Here is a 21,319-nt window from a genome sequence, read left to right as displayed (position 1 = left end):
TCCTTTACCCCGGCGAGCAGCAGAGGGCATCCAGAAACATTTGGACCGCCTATTAAAATATGGTCTGCTTAAGCCCTGCCAATCAGAATGGAACACACCCCTTTTGCCTGTTCGAAAACCTGGGACAGATGAATACAGGCCAGTGCAGGACTTGAGGCTCGTAAACCAGGCTATCGAGACCTTGCACCCAAATGTACCAAACCCATACACCCTGCTGAGTTTGATCCCACCAGAAGCAACATTTTTTACTGTATTGGACTTGAAAGATGCATTCTTCTGTTGCCGGCTGGCACCACAGAGCCAACCTATATTTGCCTTCCAGTGGGAAGACCCTTTAACAGGAACAAAAGGCCAGCTAACTTGGACGAGATTGCCCCAGGGATTCAAAAATTCCCCAACTTTATTTGGCACTGCCTTGGCGAAGGATCTAACAAGTTACCCCTCAATACCTGGAGAAAAGGTGGTTCTGCAATATGTAGATGACCTTATACTAGCAGCAAAGGATTTTGATACCTGTAAAGAAGGTACAGAGGAACTGCTCCACTTGCTCTGGCAAGCTGGCTACCGAGTTTCCCAGAAAAAGGCACAGTTATGTTTAGAAAAGGTCAAATATTTGGGCTTTGACATCTCACACCAACAACGAGCATTGAGGCCAGAGAGGAAAGAAGCTATTTGCCTTATCAAGGAACCTACCACAAGGAAACAACTTAGAGGATTCCTGGGAACAGCAGGGTTTTGTAGACTATGGATACCTGATTTCAGCAGTCTGGCCAAACCCTTACATGAAAGCACTCGAGGTGCAGAAAAGGACCCATTTGTATGGGGACCTGAGCAGCAACAAGCCTTTTTAGTTATCAAACAACGACTTATGGAGGCCCCAGCCCTTGGACTGCCAAATTCGGAAAAACCCTTTCAGCTGTATGTACATGAACAGAATGGGATTGCAGCGGCAGTCCTGACCCAGAGATTAGGAAGTTGGAACCGTCCAGTAGCTTATTTGTCAAAACAATTGGACTCAGTAGCAAAAGGATGGCCTCCATGCCTAAGGGCAGTAGCGGCCACTGCAAGCCTTGTCAAAGAAGCTGATAAATTTACCTTCGGCCAGACGATGTATGTGAATGTACCTCATGCTGTTCTGACACTCATGGAATATAAGGGTAGTTATTGGCTAACGAACCCAAGGATGGCTAGGTACCAAGGCCTATTGTGTGAAAATCCCAGGATTCATCTACGAGTAGTGAATATGCTCAATCCAGCGACTTTGCTGCCCCTACCAGAGGTAGATGATGAAGAATCACATGATTGTCTCCAAATAATGGATGAAGTTTATTCCAGTAGACCCGATCTGAAAGATGAACCATTGAAAAATCCAGATGTTGTATATTATACTGATGGTAGCAGTTACCTGCATGAAGGTGCCAGACGAGCAGGATATGCTGTGGTCACCAATGAGGAAGTTGTGGAAGCTGAAGCTTTGCCTGCTGGCACCTCAGCACAAAAAGCTGAACTTATAGGTTTAACTAGAGCTCTGCAATTGGCAGCCGGATGTAAGGCAAACATCTATACTGATTCTAAATATGCCTTCTTAACCCTGCATGCACATGGTGCTCTATGGAAAGAAAGAGGTCTAATAGGAGCCCACGGGAAGGCCTTGAAATATGGACCTGAAGTAGAAATCCTGTTAGAAGCAGTATGGGCTCCAGAACAGATTGCTGTAATGCACTGCAAAGGTCATGGACGAGGAAGGGATCCAATAACCAGAGGAAATCATGCTGCTGACAAAGCAGCCCGAGAGGCAGCCCAAAAGCCTGTGGGAGGATTTATAGCAGCCCTCATACCAGAGGTAGCTCCAGAAGAAGTTAAACCTCACTATACCCCAGAAGAGAGGAAGTGGGCTGAACAGGAAGGAGCAGTTGTGAAGGACGGTTGGATGATCCTGCCAGACAATAGGATTTATGTACCTCATCATCTAGCAGGCACAATTGTAAGAAATTATCATGAATCTACTCACCTTGGCGGTACTGCAACCAGAGAAAGTCTCAGTCGGAAGTTGTATATTATTAACCTATCACAATTAGCAACTTGCATTTCACAGAAATGTGTTCTTTGTGCTAAAAACAATCCCAGGCAGGGACCGGTACAACCTCCTGGAATCCAACATGTGGGATATGTCCCCATGGAAAGCCTAATTGTGGACTTCACAGAGCTGGTCCCTTCTAAGGGATTCAAGTATCTCCTTGTGTTTGTAGATACTCTTACCGGATGGGTTGAAGCTTTTCCCACCCGAACTGAAAAGGCACGAGAGGTAACTAAGAGACTCCTCACTGAATTGATCCCGAGGTTTGGATTACCTAGATGCATTGGAAGTGACAATGGGCCAGCGTTCATTGATCAAGTAGTACAAGAAGTATGTCGAGTCCTACAAGTGAAATGGAGACTGCATGCAGCCTATAGGCCTCAGAGTTCAGGGAAAACTGAAAGAATGAATCGGACTCTGAAAACCCAATTGGCAAAATTAACCCAGGAAACGGGATTGGGATGGGTAGATGTGTTACCCATAACACTGTTTCGTGTTCGGTGTGCACCCACAAAAAGACTTAAGTTGTCACCTTTTGAGCTCCTGTATGGGAGACCGCCCTCCTTTGTTCAGGATATTCCAGCTGATCTTAAACAAATAGGAGACCATGTGACACAGGGACAAGTGCAATCTCTCTCCCGTGTTTTTGTTTCTCTTAACAGGTGGGTCCTCGAGCGCACGCCGTGCAGCATTGCCGAGCCGATTCATCAGTTCCAGGCTGGCGATAGCGTATGGGTGAAAGAGTGGAAACGTGATCCACTTGCACCTAAGTGGCGTGGACCTTACACCGTCTTGCTCTCTACTCCAACAGCGGTGAAGGTAGCTGAGGTGACCCCCTGGATTCATCACTCCCGTTTGAAGAAGTCCGAAGGCAGTTGGACGTGCAAAGGTGACCCCTCTAATCCTCTTAAACTGACTCTCTCCAAAAACCCCTGTATCTAGCCCTACCGGGAACGGGCTAGGTCACGGGCAACATTAGACGACCGGCCTGCTGCAGCCACAACCTGGAAGCTGGCTGACCTGCGCACGCCTGAAGCTTGAGGAGCATCTGAACCAGCGATTGTGAAAGGAAAGATTCTCTTATACAATTAATTGACTGCCCACCCCCTTGTGGAACAATTATCAGAGATATTACTCATTGGGGATCCTCGGGATATATGTTTTGGTCTTGGTGGTTCCCCATTTCTGTCACTGGGGGAATTATATTGGGACTAATATTTATTTGCTATCACTATAAGGTAATCTTTTGTGGAAGGAATGCATATGCTAGACATCAACATGATTCTATTATTAATCCTGATCCCTTGGGAAGGGGAAGGGTCCTTGAATCTGGCCAAATTGACTAAATATGGATTCCACCATGACCACAATATGTGGGTAGGTTTAGCTGAAATGGTAGCCAATGTTGCAAATAGGACCAATTGCCTTGTTTGCTCTCTTGGGCCAGATGATTCAGAGGGAGGTATGCCCTTATTACCGATACCATTAGATGCCATTGGTATGGTAAGCGAAATACCACACCAAACAGAAGTACAGAATTTCCCCGGATGGAACTCAACTAAACCATTACGAGTTATACCTGTACAAGGGGAATTCTGTGTACATAAATCATCAGATGCAGCTGATTCTACCATGATAGGCTCTTCTCATTGTCACTATACTTGGGATAATATTAAGAATACCTGGGCACACGATACTACCTATCGAACTCGGGATGCCTTGCCCTGTGCACCTCCTTTTATTCATGCATGGAAAGTGGTATGGAACATAACTGTGACAGAAAAAGGCAATCTAACATACTGCACTGTGAACTCTCTACCTCTTTTGCTATTTCGCCTTCTGTACTCCACGTACCAAAGACCTCAGACACGATGGTTGTGGTGGATATGTGGAGAATGGGCATACAAGAAACTCCCCTCCAAATGGAGTGGGACTTGTTTCCTGGGATGGGTATTACCACCAATGTGGATTATGCCTACTAATTTGCCCAAGCGTACACGAAGAAACGCTGATATTTCTCATATAGCAGGAGGAAGTACCCAAAGTTGGAGCGGTACTGATGATTGGCCACCAGAGCGCATTATAGCCTATTATGATCCTGCCTCCTGGAATCCTGGTGAGCTCATACAAGGGGCACGGGATCCTATTTATAATCTAAACAGAATAATTCGATTGCAAGCAGTAGTGGAACTTGTAACCAATGCAACGGCCCGGAGTTTGAGACTTATTGCACAACAATTGGATGAAAGTAGAGCCGCCATTTTGCAGCTGAAAATGGGAATGGATTATGTACTTGCCAAGCAGGGAGGCCTATGTGGAGTCTTGAACTTGACAGGGAATGCCTGTTGCTTTAACATTTCAGATAATGGTGAGGCAATCCGTGTGTTGGCCACAAAAATGGAGAATATAGCACATGTCCCAGTACAAACATGGGAAGGATGGGATATGGGATGGCTCACCAATTGGTTACCTAATGTCACAGGACTCAAAGGGATACTATTGTCTTGCTTGTTTTTCTTGACAGTAGTGGTAATGGTTTTATGTATGATGCCATGTATCATTTCATGTTTTAGAAGTACAATTAGCAAGATGGTTTCAAATGAAACTCTACCTCATATCATGGCCCTATACAGAGCTTTACCTCAGGAATATGATGAAGGTCAAGCTATCAAGGACACTTGGGACGAAGGTCCTTGAGCTTGAAAGGGGGGAATGAGGCATCAGGCATAAGCCTGCATTTTATTAATGTTTGATCAGGACTTGTATATTAGAGAGAGCCTAAAAGATTTTCAAATGTTTCAATGCCAGGCAGAGAAAACCTTGGCCATTCTCCTAAGACAAGGGGCCCCTTTTGATTGATAGCAGAAAGCAATTCTCAAAGTCATAAAAGCTGAAATTACAGACTAAAAGCAGGACATTGACCCTACATGTTACAGAAGATAACAAAGGCAGAGATAAATATAATTAGGAATGGGCAAATAGTAAAATGATACCATGGGCCTCTCTTAAAACCTTGAGCTGTATTTTCTAAGGCCAGAGGTAAATGGGAGAAAAAACATCTAGCTGGGAAGTCTTTTTAAAACATCTAGCTGGGAAGTCTTTTTAAAGCTGTTTCTTCCTTAAACAGATAATGGGAAAAGCAGCTTGCTAAAGGGGGGGGATGTGAACTGAAGAGCCTTCTTTTGAAACTGTTTTAAACTGAGTCCTTTTCTTTCTTTCTCTCTCTACTTTAAAAAGGCCTTATTCCTTTTAAGAGGCTATCTGTGTTGTGTATTAAATATGTTGGCTTAAATGTAATTATGCAAAGGATTTAACAAATGCTAGAAGAGTTGTATTTATCTTGAAATTAAGTCAGCCACCAGTCCAGCCTCTTGCCAGACAAGAAGACGCCATCAAATGCTGTCCTGATATATTAGCTGCCAGACATTTGTTTAGAAACCTTCAAATGAAGGATATCTTTCAATGTTGATGTGAAACTCAAGATCCTTGACATATGTTTAAGATAAAAATTTAAGATTAACCATTTGTTTTAGAAGGCAATAGGGCAGGGAGGGCAAGAGGTGAGCTGGTAATTAAGATTCCTTGTTGAGACACATGTAAGATATATTACTACTTATTTGTCATTTATAGATGTAACAATATATAGCTGTTTGTGTTCCTTATAAGGACAGAAGGATATGGGTGTATCTTTTTGTGATTGGTTATAGCAATCAGCCAATAGGAAATCCAACCAGGCTGATTGGACAGAGGCAGCCCAAGGAGGAGCAAAGGGGGCTGGATTAAGGGAATATAAGTGCTGGCCATAATGGCAGGAGGCCAGGCCAGAGCTTGGTAACCATATACCACTGTGCCTCTCATTTATTTGTCTGACAAATAAATAATTATTTTAAATTCTCTATTGCTGCGTTGAATATTTCATTCCAGCTAAGCGTTAACCACAAGCAGGGTGCTACAATGGGACAAAAACTGAGAAAGATGGAAAGGATTTGCTGAAATAGCTAACTGAACTAGAATACAAAAAAGGGAGGTGTGAGGAGGTTGTCGAAACAAGTAAATGAAAGACAAGATATGGAAATATTGGATGTGTTTTTAATTGTTTCTGTTTTTGTTTTGTTAAGATAAGCAGTGTTTTTTGTTTTTTTATGTATTGTATTGTTTTGCTTTGTTTAACTCTTTTTCTTCTTTTTGTAATTTTTAAACTCTTAATAAACATTACTTTAAAAAAAAGACTAGTGACAGCCGAGCTAAGAGCTCAATTCAGAGATTTGTTTTGTGCCTTTCACAAAACGGTGCAAGCTGGAAAAAGCCAGGCTTATACGGCTGTTGATTCTCATGTTCTGTGACGCCTGGTTCCTATCACGGTGCGCATGTTTTGAAAGCAAGCCCATTTCAAGGGCAAATAATGCCCGTTTTTCGTGCTTTATCAATAGGGTGGGGAAGGGGAAAAAATAACTAAGAAATATGATGATTATGATTTGTCAGTTTTTCACAACTCGTGAGGGCCGAGGCCCCCCCAAGGCAAGGCGAAGAGGGGCCTCGGCTTCCCCGGCAGCCAGCCCAGCCCCTCCGCGTTCACCTTGGTGGAGCCGCAGGACTGAGGCGGCGGCGGCGAGGCCTGAAGCGCCGCGAGAGGGACTGTCGGTTTCCGCCCCACGTCACGCATCGCCCGCGCCTGCCTCCCTGACTCGGAGCGCCTGGCTGCACGAAGGGGAGGGCCGGCGAGCTGAAAGCCGAGGTGCATAAAGCTCCGAGGCGGGTGCGCCTCCGAGGGACTCGCGGCAACCCCCGGGCATGGGCCGCAGAGGCGCCGGGGGAGCAGCGGGCTGAGGGAAGCCGCCCGCGTCTCCCGCCGCCCGGCGTCTCCTCGCGCGCTGCCTGCCGGCGGGGGCTGCGGCGGCTCTGTGAGGAGGAGGAGAAGAGGCGGCGCCGCGGCGGCTTTGGCCCGGCCCTTCGGGGTGGGCCCGGGCCAGCCCGTCCCCAGCGGCCGCCCCCGCCGCCGCGCCGGCAGAGCTGGCAAGTTCCTGCCTTTCGCGCCCAGCCCCAGACGCGCGGACGCGGCTCGGTCTCTCCGCGGCAGGTGAGGGGACGAAGCGGGGGCGGCGAGGGCGAGGGCAACCTTGGCGAGGCGCGCCGGCTCCTCCCGAGAGCGCGCGGCGGGTGGCCAGGGGCGGGCGGCGGGCTGAGGGGAGGACGCCGGCCTCTCTCCCGGGGGCGGCGGGGACGCACGTAGGGAACGCGGGCTGGGCGGGGGGTCGCGGCGAGGCGGCGGCGGCGGCGTCACCTCTCCGCCTGGCCGCCCGCCCGCGCGCAGCGGGTGCTATGGAGATGAGCGCAGGTTCGCTGCGCAAGAAGAGCCGCGGCGTTGCCAGGCGCCCTGTTTACCCTCTAGACCCGGGTTTACGCGTTTGGCGTGCTCTGTTCCCGGGGACCCGACGCTCGTGCATTCACACGAGCAGCTCGCGCCCGAGGGGCTGCCGGGTTTAACCCCTGGCTGTCCGGCTCCCCCCGCGCCGAGGCGGCACCGTGGCTGGTGGAGCGTCGGGAGAGGCGTTATTTGCAAGGGACGCGCGTGTGAAAGGAGCAGAACGCCTCTCCCTCTCTTTGCTCAGGGAGGAGGGAGGAGTAGTTCTGATTTAGATAAGATTAAAAGCCATGATGGGAGCAGATCCCTTTCCCTTAGGGTATGCCAACTTGGTCTACTACTCCTTCAATCCCCTCCCCCCTAATAATAATAGTAATAGTAGTAGTAATAATCATAATCGTAATGACACCAACGCCAAGGTCTCCTGCAGCTGACTCAGGCCTTTTTCAAATCTTTCCCCTCCCCTCCTCTCCTCTCCCCGAGTAATGAGTAGCATATGTAACTTGGGATCCGCTTGAATGAGGCACAAATGCGTTGGTTTCCAACAGTTTTTTTAAAAGATCTGACGCATCTGCGTCTGCCCTTGCGGAAAGAAGAATAAAGTTACGTGCCTGTCTGTCCAGGGTACAACAGTGTCAGGCTACTGAGAACGTGTGGAAAGAAAGCCACGCACTCCCTATTACTTTTGGTTCAGTGCAGATTCACAGTTTTGTTAACTCAGCATTTGGCAACCCCCGGTGCTTTTGGTGGTAGCAGCAGCGAGCAGCTCATGTTTGCATTTGGCTGAGTTGTTTCAGGCAAGGAAGAGAGCCTGACTGCAAGGTGCTTTGTATGGTGGTGTTTTCTAAATGTTTTGTTTCCTGGTTCTGTAGTTGCAGCTGTTGGCGAGATTGGTGCAAGAAGTAACATTCGTAGGGACATTGCATTTACAGAAGTGATCTGGCGCCAGAAACAGAGTTCAGAGACAGTAAAATATGTTGTTCTCTTGGCTGTAAGAGGGAAAGATGAAAGAAAATGCAACACTAGAGACAGAGGAATTTTACATAAAAACAAGGCTTCAGACACTGAGGCTGCATTGGGATGGTATATTTTTTCTGCAGGCTTGCAATTCATAAAATCCCATTTTATGCTGTATGATATTGCCTGAATGCAAGAAAACATTACATTTGTAAAAATGCTGCAATCCTATGCCTACTCAGAAGGAAGTCCCATGTGCTCACTGATACTTAAAGTGCAATCTTGTGTGTTTTTACTCAGAAGTAAGTTCACTAGTGGTGCTTGCTCCCTAAGCAACTATGTTTAGGATTTCAGTCTTCCTCCCAGTTAAACTTGCATGGAATTTCAGACTACATCCCACTGAAATCACTTGAGATTTACTTCTGAGTATATGTGCTTAGATTTGTGCTGTGAGTGCAGTCTCCTCCTCCTCCACTGGACTCGGTGAAGAGAACCACCTTGGTTTTAGTGGAACAGCTCCCACTCCTGACACAATCGTGCACCAAAGGCTACATACCAGTGGTGTGAAACAGTGGGTGCCATCTTACATTCTCATGCGCATTATAAGATAGATGGGAAGGTGGCACACTCCATTCAAACCATGCATGGTAGAAAGGGGTCATATACATTTGTTAATTTGCGCACCCATATCCAGTCTCCCAGTCCACCATTGGTGATGGTGGACTCTGCTTCCTGCATGTATCTATCTTGGTGGGTTGGAACAAAAAGGTGTAGCCTTACCCGTACTGAACTCATATTAAAACTTCCCATTTAGTGAGGGGAGATTGTTGCCTAGGGAGAGTTTGCAAATTAAAATGATCATAACATGCTTTAAAAATGGCATTAAAGGTTCTGCACAATTGTCAACATGTGGGAAAAGCTGGCAGCATAGCTGACATTTGTTTGTTTTGTACCTGGCTAGCGCTGTCTTGTTGCTTTTAAGTTGCTGCCTTAGCATTATTTATTTGATTCAGTTGTCTCAATGTATTTCGTTTGTCTTAACAGGCAGCTTGAGAACATTTTAAATATATGAAAACTTTTGAACTTTATATTAAAAAACCTGAACTGAACTGTGATTCCCATCAAAAATATTGTCATGTGTTTCAAGCTGCTGAGCTGTGGCATTTAGACTCGCAGTTTGCCTTTGTAGTTCTGAACTAATTATAATAATTTTATAAACACTTAAATGCAATGTTATATTAAAGGATAAAATTAGCACTATATGGGTGCCTTGGAGCCACTTTTAGGATGTATGAAACCAACATATGGTAGTGAAATGTTGGTGGGCACCTAACATTGTTCCATCGACTTGGGTAGACCATACATCCAGTAAATGAACTCTGAATTGCAGTGGTTGCTTAAATCTATAAACATAAGGCTATATTGGCCCTGCATAGGGAGTTAGTAACTAGGAAGTGGACACAATAGAGCTTGCTTCAAAGTAAACATGGAAAAGGATTCTGTTGCACGTTTGTTCATTTCTTTTAGAAATGTGGGGTTGTTGTTTTTTTCCTGACTAGTGAGAATACCGAACAGTCATACCAAAATGACTTGCTTTGGATATTCTTGGGTTAAGTCCCATTGAATTCATTGGGAGAAAACCATACTGTATGTGGACCGTAATTTAACTTTGCTCCAGATAAGTGAATTTTGTATCACTGTAGCACCTGATAATTACCGTATTTTTCGCTCTATAACACGCACCAGACCATAACACGCATGTAGTTTTTAGAGAAGGAAAACAAGAAAAAAAAATACTCTAAACGAAATAGTGGATATATGATTTTTGTGGCTCATGCTGTGGCCACAGACATGTGATCTGACAGTTTGGAGTAGCCCAATGCAAAAATCCTGAGGATCCATGTGGATCCATGCTTTGTAACCACGGAGGAGGGAAGGACTGCAGCAGATCCCTCCCGCCACCCGCAGGCATTCGCTCCATAACACACACAGACATTTCCCCTTACTTTCTAGGAGGAAAAAAGTGAGTGTTATGGTGCAAAAAATACAGTATACTGCCTGGTTATGTCATAAAAGTAGTGGGTTTGTAGCTGCTGTATGTCATGGGGGAAAGGGCCCAACTCAGATATAATGAATACAGTGTTTAATTAAATATCTTAATAGGGGCATGTAGAAAAATGAGAGAACGATTCTTCAAGTTGTGGAAGAACTGATGTGTCATCAACTCCTTTCTTTTGTTCTCCTATTCTCATCCAAGCTGCAACTTGTTGCACACTCATAGTTTTCTCATTTAATGTTTAACTCTGCAAACACACCCTACCCAAAGGAAGATGCAACCATTGCCAGGCAGCATCTATTACTTCTTTACACATGTCTAAACCTGATCCTTAAAGCTGGTATCTCAATAGGCTATCAGTGAATCACATGGAATGCCAGATGTTCAAAGAAAATGGGCTACTGCCTGTTTACAATGGCTGCACTTGTACATATTGCTGAACCATGGTCTAGCACTACATGCATGAGTGTAAATGAACTGAGGCTAGCTCTTCTGCAAAAATAGCCCTGCATTAAGGAGAGAGATCACTTTTTTAATTTTGGGGTGTGGGTTGAGCACAGTCTCTGACGGAAAATGCTTGTCCATTTTTGAAATTTTATCAATGGCAAGATAAACTTAGATATTGTTGACTGCCCACCCCACCCCAGCTCACATTGGGTTGAGTAAAAAATAAGTTAGGGTACTTAAAAATAAGTGGATCATCTTATTTTTGGAAGAGCCCAAATTTAGACTCCCTTGTGGCCCCCAAACCCCATGTCAAGGTGCAATCATTATAAGCCATGGAATTTCTGTGGCTTATAATGACAAACCCCCTCTAATTAGGACCAACCAAAATGTCACAAAATAGTGTCAGACTTTCTCTTCATCGGGCAACTATTGCGCAAAGCAGATGATGGGGCAATGAAGAAAAAGCAAAAGTAAAATAACAGTAAAATAAAAGCAATTTATAGTTAAGCATGCCTGAAAGGAATCCTCTTGATGTTCTCTTATCAGCCTAGCCTCAGGAAAAAACCCTCTCCAGAGTAGTTAATTCTCATACAAATATACCTGTTTACCACATTCTTTTCATAGAGTTTGCTGTTTGTGTGCATTTTGCCTATTAAATGGTGAGAATGTGCATCGTGTTAGGGGAGGCAGCTGTCTCCTTATCCTCCCATTCTTTTAAGAGTTATTTAAAAAATGGATCTGTTTGGGAGCTCTCTTTTTTGTAGGGGGGAGGATCTGTTTTCCTTCCTGGTGTTCTGGCCAGGGCATTTGTCAGTACCTGCCAAACGGTGATGCCGTATGGCTGCTCATTATGCCCTGGGAGTTGTCCTTGCAAGAGCTGCATCCACCTTCTCCAACATAGGCATCTACCAGGTAAAATTATAGAAGCAAATTACAGCCAGGGTTGGAGAAGCTGTAGCCCTCTAGATGTTATTGGCTGTACACAGAAAACATTTTCGGCTTACCTTGAAACCAGTAAAGGGTAAAACAGTCTTCAGATCTTGTGGTGTGAAGTGCTTACTGTGTAGCTGACCACAGTGAAGGACTCCATGCATGTCTATTTACCAAAGCCGTGTCCAGATTAAATTGAATTAATGAAGATTGACAGGTATTGTGTCCTCAGTGGGAATGATAGGGACACCCATAACAGATAGGGATCAGTCTCCTCTTGTCACTCAGGTCTAAAACCTTGGGGACTTGCATAAACTACTCTTATACTTGGCATTTCAGGATAGGCTGGACTGCTTTTGTGTCAGATTCGTAAGGCTGTACAGTGGTACCTCGGGTTACATACACTTCAGGTTACATACGCTTCAGGTTACAGACTCCACTAACCCAGAAATATTACCTCTGGTTAAGAACTTTGCTTCAGGATGAGAACAGAAATCGTGCGGTGGCGGCGCAGCAGCAGCAGGAGGCCCCATTAGCTAAAGTGGTACCTCAGGTTAAGAACAGTTTCAGGTTAAGAACGGACCTCCAGAACTAATTAAGTTCTTAACCGGAGGTACCACTGTATCACTAATGCACACAATGCAAGATTGCTCTTGAAGTTGGTTTCGAGGCTTCAGCTGGCGCAGAGTACAGCAGGAGTCAATCTGCTTGCTGGATTATGTCATCACTGGCACAGCACATGACGTGGGTCAACTGTCAGCATTGTTGGGCACCTACCTACCGTAAGCACCGGGAGCTTAGATGGGGTCATTGCCAGTTCCATTGCCATTGGAATCCCTTCCACCACCAGAGCTGTGGCACGACACTGCTGCCACCACGCTGTTACATTCTTCAGTCACTTCCCTTGCCTTTGTGCCCTCTTTCTTTTCGTGATGCTTATCCAGAAGCAGTACTTATTACGGGAGCTTAGCTGATACTTGGCTCTGTTATGCAGCAGGTGGCCATCATGGCAGAGGCAATGCCTGACGTTCTTGGGGAATGTAACCTGGTGGTTGTCTCCTTTTGGCTCAGATCACACACTAAGCAATAACTGCCTTCTGCCAGGTGGCATGTCTGTGGAGATAAGGAGACCGAAGTGAGTGTACAAAGGAGATGTGCCGTATGGGAACTCGGGTGGTAGAACCAGCTGGGGCCCATTAGTAGCATGAAAAGACTGATTTAAACCTGATGTTGCCCTGCATGTTTGTGCTTCGTAATCTGAATGGACTCCCCAATTCTATGTCTTGGCCTTGACCTATAAGTCATAAGTGTTTGGGGAATTCATATTGACTGTAGCAGACAACATGGCAGGGCTGCCTCTGGCTGAGTTGCTGCTGCATAATGGGAAAGAGAGTGGTATGGGTAAGGCAGCTGTGAGGTTGGCGCAGTGCAAACACACTGGCAAGAGCACAGGAGTTGTAATGCGCTGGGCTAGATGCTGTATGATTTTGTTGTCTTTTTACTTATTATTTTGTTAGTTATATATTGCATTCTATAGGTTTCAGATTGTAATGCAAACCAATATAAGAAAGGAAAGAAATAAAATGCAATATTAATATTTAAACTGATGGATTGTTGCCTTCCGTATTCCACCATGCATCCACAGATATGCCATGGACCAAATGAATAAAAATGCAATATTAATACAGTGGTACCTTGGGTTACAGACGCTTTAGGTTACAGATGCTTCAGGTTACAGACTCCGCTAACCCAGAAATAGTACCTCGGATTAAGAACTTTGCTTCAGGACGAGAACAGAAATTGCGTGGCGGCAGTGTGGCGGTAGCGGGAGGCCCCATTAGCTAAAGTGGTGCTTCAGGTTAAGAACAGTTTCAGGTTAAGAACGGACCTCCAGAACGAATTAAGTTCTTAACCCGAGGTACCATTGTATTTAAACTGATGGATTGTTGCCTTCCATCTTCCACCATGCAGCCACATATATGCCATGGACCAAAATAAGTTTCCAGGCCACAGTTTGGGAACCCCCAACCTAGAGCAAAATACTGGGGCTGGGAGCATATCCAGTCCATTCTGCAACCGTTTCACTTGCTGTTGGTTCGCTTCCGTTCTGAATTCAAAGTGCTGGTTTTAACCTTTAAAAGCCTTTTTTGGACTGAGTGGCTTTCATACTGTCCTACCCACCATAAATTATAAGGATGGATTGGGTGCTGAGCCTCTTTTTATTTATTTTTAAAATATATAAGCTGCTCTTCTTTGTCAAAACACCCTCAAAGCGTTGCACTTGAAATTTAAAAACAAAACACACAAGTCATAATCAGAACAAATCATACTTAGCTTTCGGGAAATGCATCATCTGGTGGTATTAAAAACACGTAGAAATGGGATGCTTTTCACAATCTTCCTAAACGTTAAGAGAGAAGGCACTAGATATGCTTCTTGAAGGAGAGAGTTTCAGAGTTTGGATACTTCATCCATGAAGGCCATCTTCCATGTATTCACCAGCTGAACAGGATGTGGAGCAGAGCTTCCCTCTAAGTTCTCAGTAGGTTGGCAGAATCTTGTAGGAGGACAGCAAACCTTTTTTGCAAGAAGGTGTGTGGCCTATGCTGCGGGTGTAAGTGACAGAAGGCACTCCTGCGAGGTGCAGTATTGAGTCCAGGAGCAACATTGGCCTGTAAGTCTACTTTGATGGAATAGAGCAAAATGCCCCTTGAGCATCAGCATCAGACAGATGATGTCTGCATTCAGTCTCAGCCTAATCAACCTCATCCACTTCATCAGTTCCAAACACTTGCTTTAGCACCTAGCTCTTTAGTTAATGAAGTATAGAACTGGGTTTCATCAACACGATGATGATACCCAACTGCACAGCTCCAGACTATCTTGCCCCATGGCTTTGTGTGTGTGTGCTGAGCAATGTGTAATAGTATCAACTCCTGTGGAGTCCCACTTGACAGAACCCAGTAAGGAGATAATCTTGCCTCATCAGTTATGGCTCCTTTGCATGTGTTCAGTTAGGCTTCCCTTTCGTTCCCGTTAGAATAAATCACATTTGTTCTTCAGAGTGCTATTAAATGTCCAATGCTTACACTTCGGTGACTGAATATAGGGATGCTCTAGTCCAGTGTTTCCCAACCTTTTTTGGGCAAAGGCACACTTGTTTCATGAAAAAAATCTCGAGGCACACCACCATTACAGCCCCGTGACGTCAGCGCGCAGCGTCACGCCGGGAGGGACATGAATTGCTAGCAAATTACATAATCACCTCCTTGAGGGCTGGCTCATCTTCTCCGAAGGCAGAACCCCATTAATTAACAGCACAGACTCACACCATAGCCAAGACGAGGGGGGAAAACCTCAGTCATGCACAGTCATGCACATGTGGGGGCTAAATGAGGATGAAGACCGGGCAGAGAGCAGGGTTCAAATCACCCCACCTGGCCAGGACAATCCCTGGGTGCTCCCTTGGGCCACTCGCCAGACCCACCTCGCAGGGCTGTTGTTGCGAGGATAACACGGGGAGAACCACGTGCGCCCCCGGGAGCTCCTTGGAGGAGAAAGCGGGCGATGAATGCAATGCACGAAATATATGAGAGGCGACCAGGTTTTGCAGGTGAGGGGCCCCCGCCAGCCTCCGCTTCCAACACCCGGCGCAACGACGCCGAAGTTTCCCCCCGGGCTCGGCTCGGGGAGCAGCGCTGCTCCCCCCCGGCTCCCCTTCACCCTCCCGGTTCTCTCTGCCGTCCACTTGGGACCCCCCTCACCTGCCAAGTCCGGAGCGCCGGTGGAAGTTGCATGCATGCATGCAGGGCGCCGCGTTGCCATTGCATTGCACTGCACTCCATGCAACGCCTGCACGCATGCATTGCCTTGCACGCCCGCCAAGGGGTCTCCCCGCGGTCCGATGCATCCCCTCCGGCGCGGATGCAGCATTGCAAAAATAAAAAAACCCCGACACAGCCCTACCTGGGGGGCAGCCTCCGCCTCCGCCGCTCCGCCTCCGCGGGGATCCCCGGGCTCCATCCTGCTGCCCGATCTCCGCGGGGGCGCAGGCAGGCTGCGCGGGGTCTGCGCGGAAGAGCCCCTGCCTGCCCGGCCGCCGCCGCCGCGCTCATTCCATGGCCGGGAGAAGAGCGCTTCAAACAAAACGCCCGGCCCGCCAGGCCACGCTGGGAAACGTAGTTCGCGCACCCCGCGCGGGCGCGGAGCCCAAGGGCGAGGGGACTACGGATCCCGGCAGCCCCCGCGCTGGGGACGGAGGGGGAGAGGCCGGGTGCAGGGATGGAGGGACGGGTGGGCGAGCGAGTGAGTGAGTGGCAGCCGCCAAGCCTTGGCTGAGAGCCAGGAAGGGCCTCCCCGGAGGAAGAGGAGGAGGAGGGAGGCGCAGAGCAGGAGGGAGGGAGAGAACCCCAGGGGTCATCTAGTGACGGCGCTCCAATTGAAAATTTGACTTAAAAAAAAATCTTTCGAATTTTTTAATTTTTCCCGCGGCACACCAGGCAACATCTCGCGGCACACTAGTGTGCCGCGGAACAGTGGTTGGGAAACACTGCTCTAGTCTAGACCATGTGTTAACAAGCTGGTCCATGGAACAAAAGTGTCCACAGGCATCATTCAGGTGGTCAGCAGTGTATCCTATGAACCTCCCTGAGACCTGCGGTTGTAAGGCGGTATACAAATTTAATTAATAATAATGATGATGTCTATGTATTTGTGGTTGAAGATGAGTGATGGCATATCCATTGCAATAAGTATTCCTAGTGATTTTTAATTGCATTTTATTGTTTCTTTTATTTCTTATGATTTAATGTATTGCAATTCGAAATCTACAGCATGCAGTAAAATACAGTGTATGAGAAGTAAAATTGTACAGCTTCTAGTACAGAACTGTAGTGTTACAGTTGCTGCAACAGGCAGACAAGTTGTCTTCTAAGACACTCAGCATTTTTCAAGTGGTCCATGGGGGTGGGGAATGTTTGGGAACCATGGCTCTAGACCATTATCTTGTTGAATGTATGTTTTAGCCATTATAGAGCATTGTAGTGTAGGAAGGAACCTAAAGGAACGGTTTATTCTTCAAGTGTTAGTTTTTCCATGAAGCGAAACTCTCAGGAAATAATAATAATACTTATTTATTAAATTTGTTAGTCTCTTTATCTTGTCCAAGGCAACCTGAAGTGACTTACAACCAACCAAGCCATGCCAAGAAATCGCGGGAGCTAATTAAAAAACGCATCTCTATTGTGCCCCAGGAATTATATCTCAATCTGTACCTCAGCATCCAAATTATTGGAAGATACGTGTTTTATATATAACCCATTTATTTATAGGATTTCTTACTTTGACAGTAGGTCCCAGGGCAAGCTGCAACAATATAAAATAAGTTAAAACAATTTACAACAGAAAAACTGAGCGATTCCTAAATTATACGGGTTGTATCCAATGTTAGTTTTAATTCAGAGTGCATCAATAGAAATTAATGAGCATGACTAACTTAGATCAGTGGGCCTACTCTGAGTAAAATTTAGTTGACTACGGCTCTGAATCTCAACTATCAAACATCAGGTGATGCGTCCTCAGCGTGCAAAGGAAACTATGCAACAAAAATGCCAGCTGTGCTTCTGTGGGGAGCTAGTTCCACAGGTGTGCCCTCTCTATGGCTGGGCTGCCACATCCTGAACTTCTGAAGGTGGCAAAACCACCAAGAGGGAACCCTCTGCTGATCTTAACACCCCCTCTCCCCAAAAAATAATAATTCTGTAGGGATGAAGACAGTCTCTCAGGTCTTTTCCTACCTCATGTGTGCCAAATGTAACTTTAAAAATATAACATCGGACTCCTTTTCAAATTTAGAAGCTAAATAAATGAGGTAATGCTATAGTGCGTTGTTTGTGGCAAACCTCTTTCTAAGAAAAAATGCAATTTCCACATTGAATGTGGAGATTATAAACCGCTTGTCTAAATTCATCAGCTTTTATTTTGGCAACCTTTTTTTTTTTTAAAGTGAAGGTTACATTACTTGGATTAATATGCACGAACAAATCTCAGTTCCAACAGATGGCAGCCTGTTACCCATAACCCTGTACATGCCAGCACTACTGCTTCTGAAGGGGGAAAAAGCTGGTGGTGCTGACTCTTTCGTCTGATTTTAAAATGTAAATTATTTCCTTCAGTATTTGTGTGCATGTTCTCATGTGTTTTCTTTCAAAGCATTCTCAAATCAGCCTGCAATTGAATCGGTACCTGAGCATCTGGCGGTGTTTCTCGCCTACCCGCTTCTTGCATTTCTGTTTTCTTGTAGAGGTGTCATTTTACCTCCTCAAGAAACACCATTTTCCAGGGAGATTCCTTTCTCATTGGCGTGGACGCATTGTTTTTGCACATTAGGCAAGCTGCGCTGCCTTGTCAGTCAATGCATTCCAACCAGTTTAAGCCCAACAGGGCTGCTGAACTTCGGTGTGATTGGCTACAGTGGACTGGGAGGGATTTTGCTGGAAGGCAGGGCTGCGGTTGTTCACCAACAGAGTTCAGGCTGCCTTTGCTTCATCATCGAAAGGAAAATCCCCAGATAAAGCGTACGGCTTCCAGAGAGGCGGGAGAAAATAAGCAGCGGTAATTATTTCACCGGAGACTTATCCATCGTCATGATGCAATCGAAAAGATAGGACCGCTGTTGCATTAGAGTGTTTTGTTTGTGTGATTTAAGTGTCAGATAGACAGAGCAACACAAGGTACGTAGGAGGCTGGCTTTCTTTTACTGAATGTTTAAAGAGTTTACTGCAGTATGCTGCATACCATATGCGTTGCTTAGAGGGGCAGAAAAAGAGACACCCCCCCCCCATGTACAAAGAGTCTCTGTAGGATGTTTGCGTTTTATTAAGAGAATTCAGTGTAAAGCAATTCAAGTGATCCTGTCTCTCTATAGGGTGATGGGACAGATCTGTTGAAAAATAACACATTTTTTTGTGGGGAAACAAGCAGTCAATGTTTCCAAAAAGTATTGCATGTCTAAATGAATCCCAAGAACCTTGAATCTGGGAAGGGGATTAATGAACTTTGCAACAGACAGATTCGAAAGGAGTTCATGGAATAAAACATTCTGTCTTGGGGGGGGGGGGGCGGATGTCAGCTTAAACTAACAGCACAACCCTGTGCCAGTTTCGTCAGAAATAAGCCCCGCTGTGTTCAATGGGGCTTACTCCCAGGTAAGCCTGTGATTGTTTTAGTTAAACTACCTGCCAAAATTTGGCAATGGCCATAATTTCTAAAAGGAATCTGTTTCTGCACAAAAGAACAGTGGAAATCGTAGCCCATTGCAATGTACGTCTCCATGATTTGATAGCAGTGATTGATTTGGAGTGTTATTTTCAAACTTGTCATGTTATTTCCAAAGTTGTCAGTACTGTAGAACCCTTATATAAAACAGAAATGGCCAGGCTAGTAATAGTTACTGCAGATATCTTATCTATATACATTTTTAATGAGAACACACAGCCAGCAGAATAATTTAATGAGGAGGTCTGGCTTTTAAAGCTGAGACATGTCAGTTTACTTGATAAGAACTAGCTACAAGCAGCAACAGAGAAGATTTATGTTGAATACTCTCACTTACGAGATTGGGGAAAGCTGCAGTTGGGATGGAAGACTCTGATTCTTCTGAATAGAAAGTTGGGTTTGGAAAGGCAGAGTTTACTGTTAATTTCACTGTCTTCTATACCCACTGTGTTCAAGAAGAAATTAATTTGCAGAAATTGGTTGTTAGTTGTTCATTTCTCTCATTTTTTTATTCTTGACTATTGTTTTTTACACACACATGATTTTATGATGAAGGTTTTTAAAACTGAAGCATGAAAAATACTAATTCATGATCTGTCATGGATATTTAAGCATACAGTTCATTTCTCAAAACATTTCTCAATTAAAGGAGTTCAGACTGAGCATGCTTTCAGAGTTGAACTATAATATCGTATTTAGCTGCTACCAAACAAACTGGTATTGCAAAAGCAGAATAGTAACTGTCTGGTTTTTAGGGCATGTACTTAAAGATTTGTCAAGTTGCTTCTATGCAGTGCAACATCTCTAATTTTAAGAAATGTTCCAATTTTGTTTCACTGAAAAATGTTGTACCTGTCTTTACAAAGTTGCACATAATTTTTAGTTAATCCAAATGCGCAGGGGATTTTGCTTGTACAGTATCTGTTAAGTGAGGAGTCGCTTAACTTCTCATTTGTCCTATCATTTACTTCCTGATATGGCAGAGTGTTGATTGGAATATAGCTGGTGCAATATAGCTGCAATTATATATCCAGTTTTCTGGGATTAAACTTTATTGAACCCAATGAGACTTTTGGGTAGATATGTGTAGGATTGTTCTGTGATTGCCTTCATTTGTTCAGAGAGCTGCTGGAAGGTTGATATTGATATAGGCTGCTTTTCTATTTTAGAACGGTGCCTTTTTGAAATTACTAAAAAAAAAAGGGGGGAGAATTGCCTTTAGGAATACTTAAGGAGTAATTCTACAGCAGCATAAAGCAAGCTTGCCATAAAGTAAGCCAGTTTTAAAGTTACACCAGATCCAAACTCTGTTAAGCAGTGGGGTTGTTGCTACCAGGCCTAAGCCTGGTAGAGGAAAAACAAGCCTTTAAATAGTGTTTTAGTTACATTTCCCTTTTTCCTGGTTTGATTAATTCTGGGTTGCCAGTTCATATGACTGAGCTGAAAGGGCTTAGAATCCAGACAAAGTCCCACCACACCCCAGAACACCCCATTTTCAGGGCTTTCTCCAGTTTAAGATTCACTGGATCTCAGGTAAGCTGGGATGGAGGAGATACACTGGCATATCTCTGGCTGAGCCGAGGTTGAGGGAGTTAAGACAGCGTAGCCCAGCTGTGCCAAGAATCTCCCTGCTCAGCCAGAGATCTGCTGGATCCTAACCCACGCATCCCAGTGGATCATTTTATCATTAATTGTAGCTCCTTGTATGGCATTGTTTTTTAATTCTCCCAACTTCAGATTGCTTGTAAAGAATGTAAAGGGAGGACACTACTATGCAACTCACTGGCTGATGTTATATGTAAGCTCTGATAGATAAATTGAAACGCCAAATCTACGAGTCCAAGATGAAGATAAGGTTCCACCCTAACAATAAACAAGACCCAAGTTTTTATTTGTATTCTGTTAGTATTATCTATAAGTAAGATATCTGTCACATACATCTAATATATAATTTAAATAGCTTTCCTTAGCCACAACCTGGTGACCTCGAGATGTTTTGGATTCTACAGCCTCCACCAACCTCTGCCAGTGTGGTCAGTAATCACAGATGATGGAAACTGCAGTTCAAAACATCTAAAGGTTGTGGAAGACTAGTTCGGAGTGTTTCAGCATCTTAAACGGCATCGTGGCAAATACCGCTTTCAGCAGATATAAGAGCAAGCATGTAGTGCTAGTACTTTGGGGCTAGATTGCCAGCTCGTTTTCAGACCCAATT

General features: G+C 45.1%; 1 protein-coding gene across 22 annotated transcripts in view; it reads left to right on the top strand.

Annotated features, from left to right (window-relative positions):
• Window positions 1-6,745: 6,745 nt before the first annotated feature.
• MBNL2 (muscleblind like splicing regulator 2) overlaps window positions 6,746-21,319 on the top strand; it is an 82,479-nt gene continuing 67,905 nt past the window's right edge. For 8 of the 22 annotated variants that reach the window (XM_083501296.1, XM_083501293.1, XM_083501294.1 and 5 more), the window contains exon 1: window positions 7,019-7,154. The gene's annotated coding sequence lies outside the window, so the exon portion shown is untranslated. Of the gene's footprint in view, window positions 7,155-18,311; window positions 18,561-21,319 lie in introns of those variants that run through there. The other 14 variants (XM_083501295.1, XM_083501291.1, XM_083501288.1 and 11 more) reach the window with 6 other exon arrangements.

The sequence above is a fragment of the Podarcis liolepis genome (genome assembly GCF_965112155.1).
Source record: "Podarcis liolepis genome assembly, chromosome: 4".
Lineage (NCBI taxonomy): Eukaryota > Metazoa > Chordata > Lepidosauria > Squamata > Lacertidae > Podarcis > Podarcis liolepis.
This window is presented reverse-complemented; position numbering and strand designations above follow the sequence as displayed.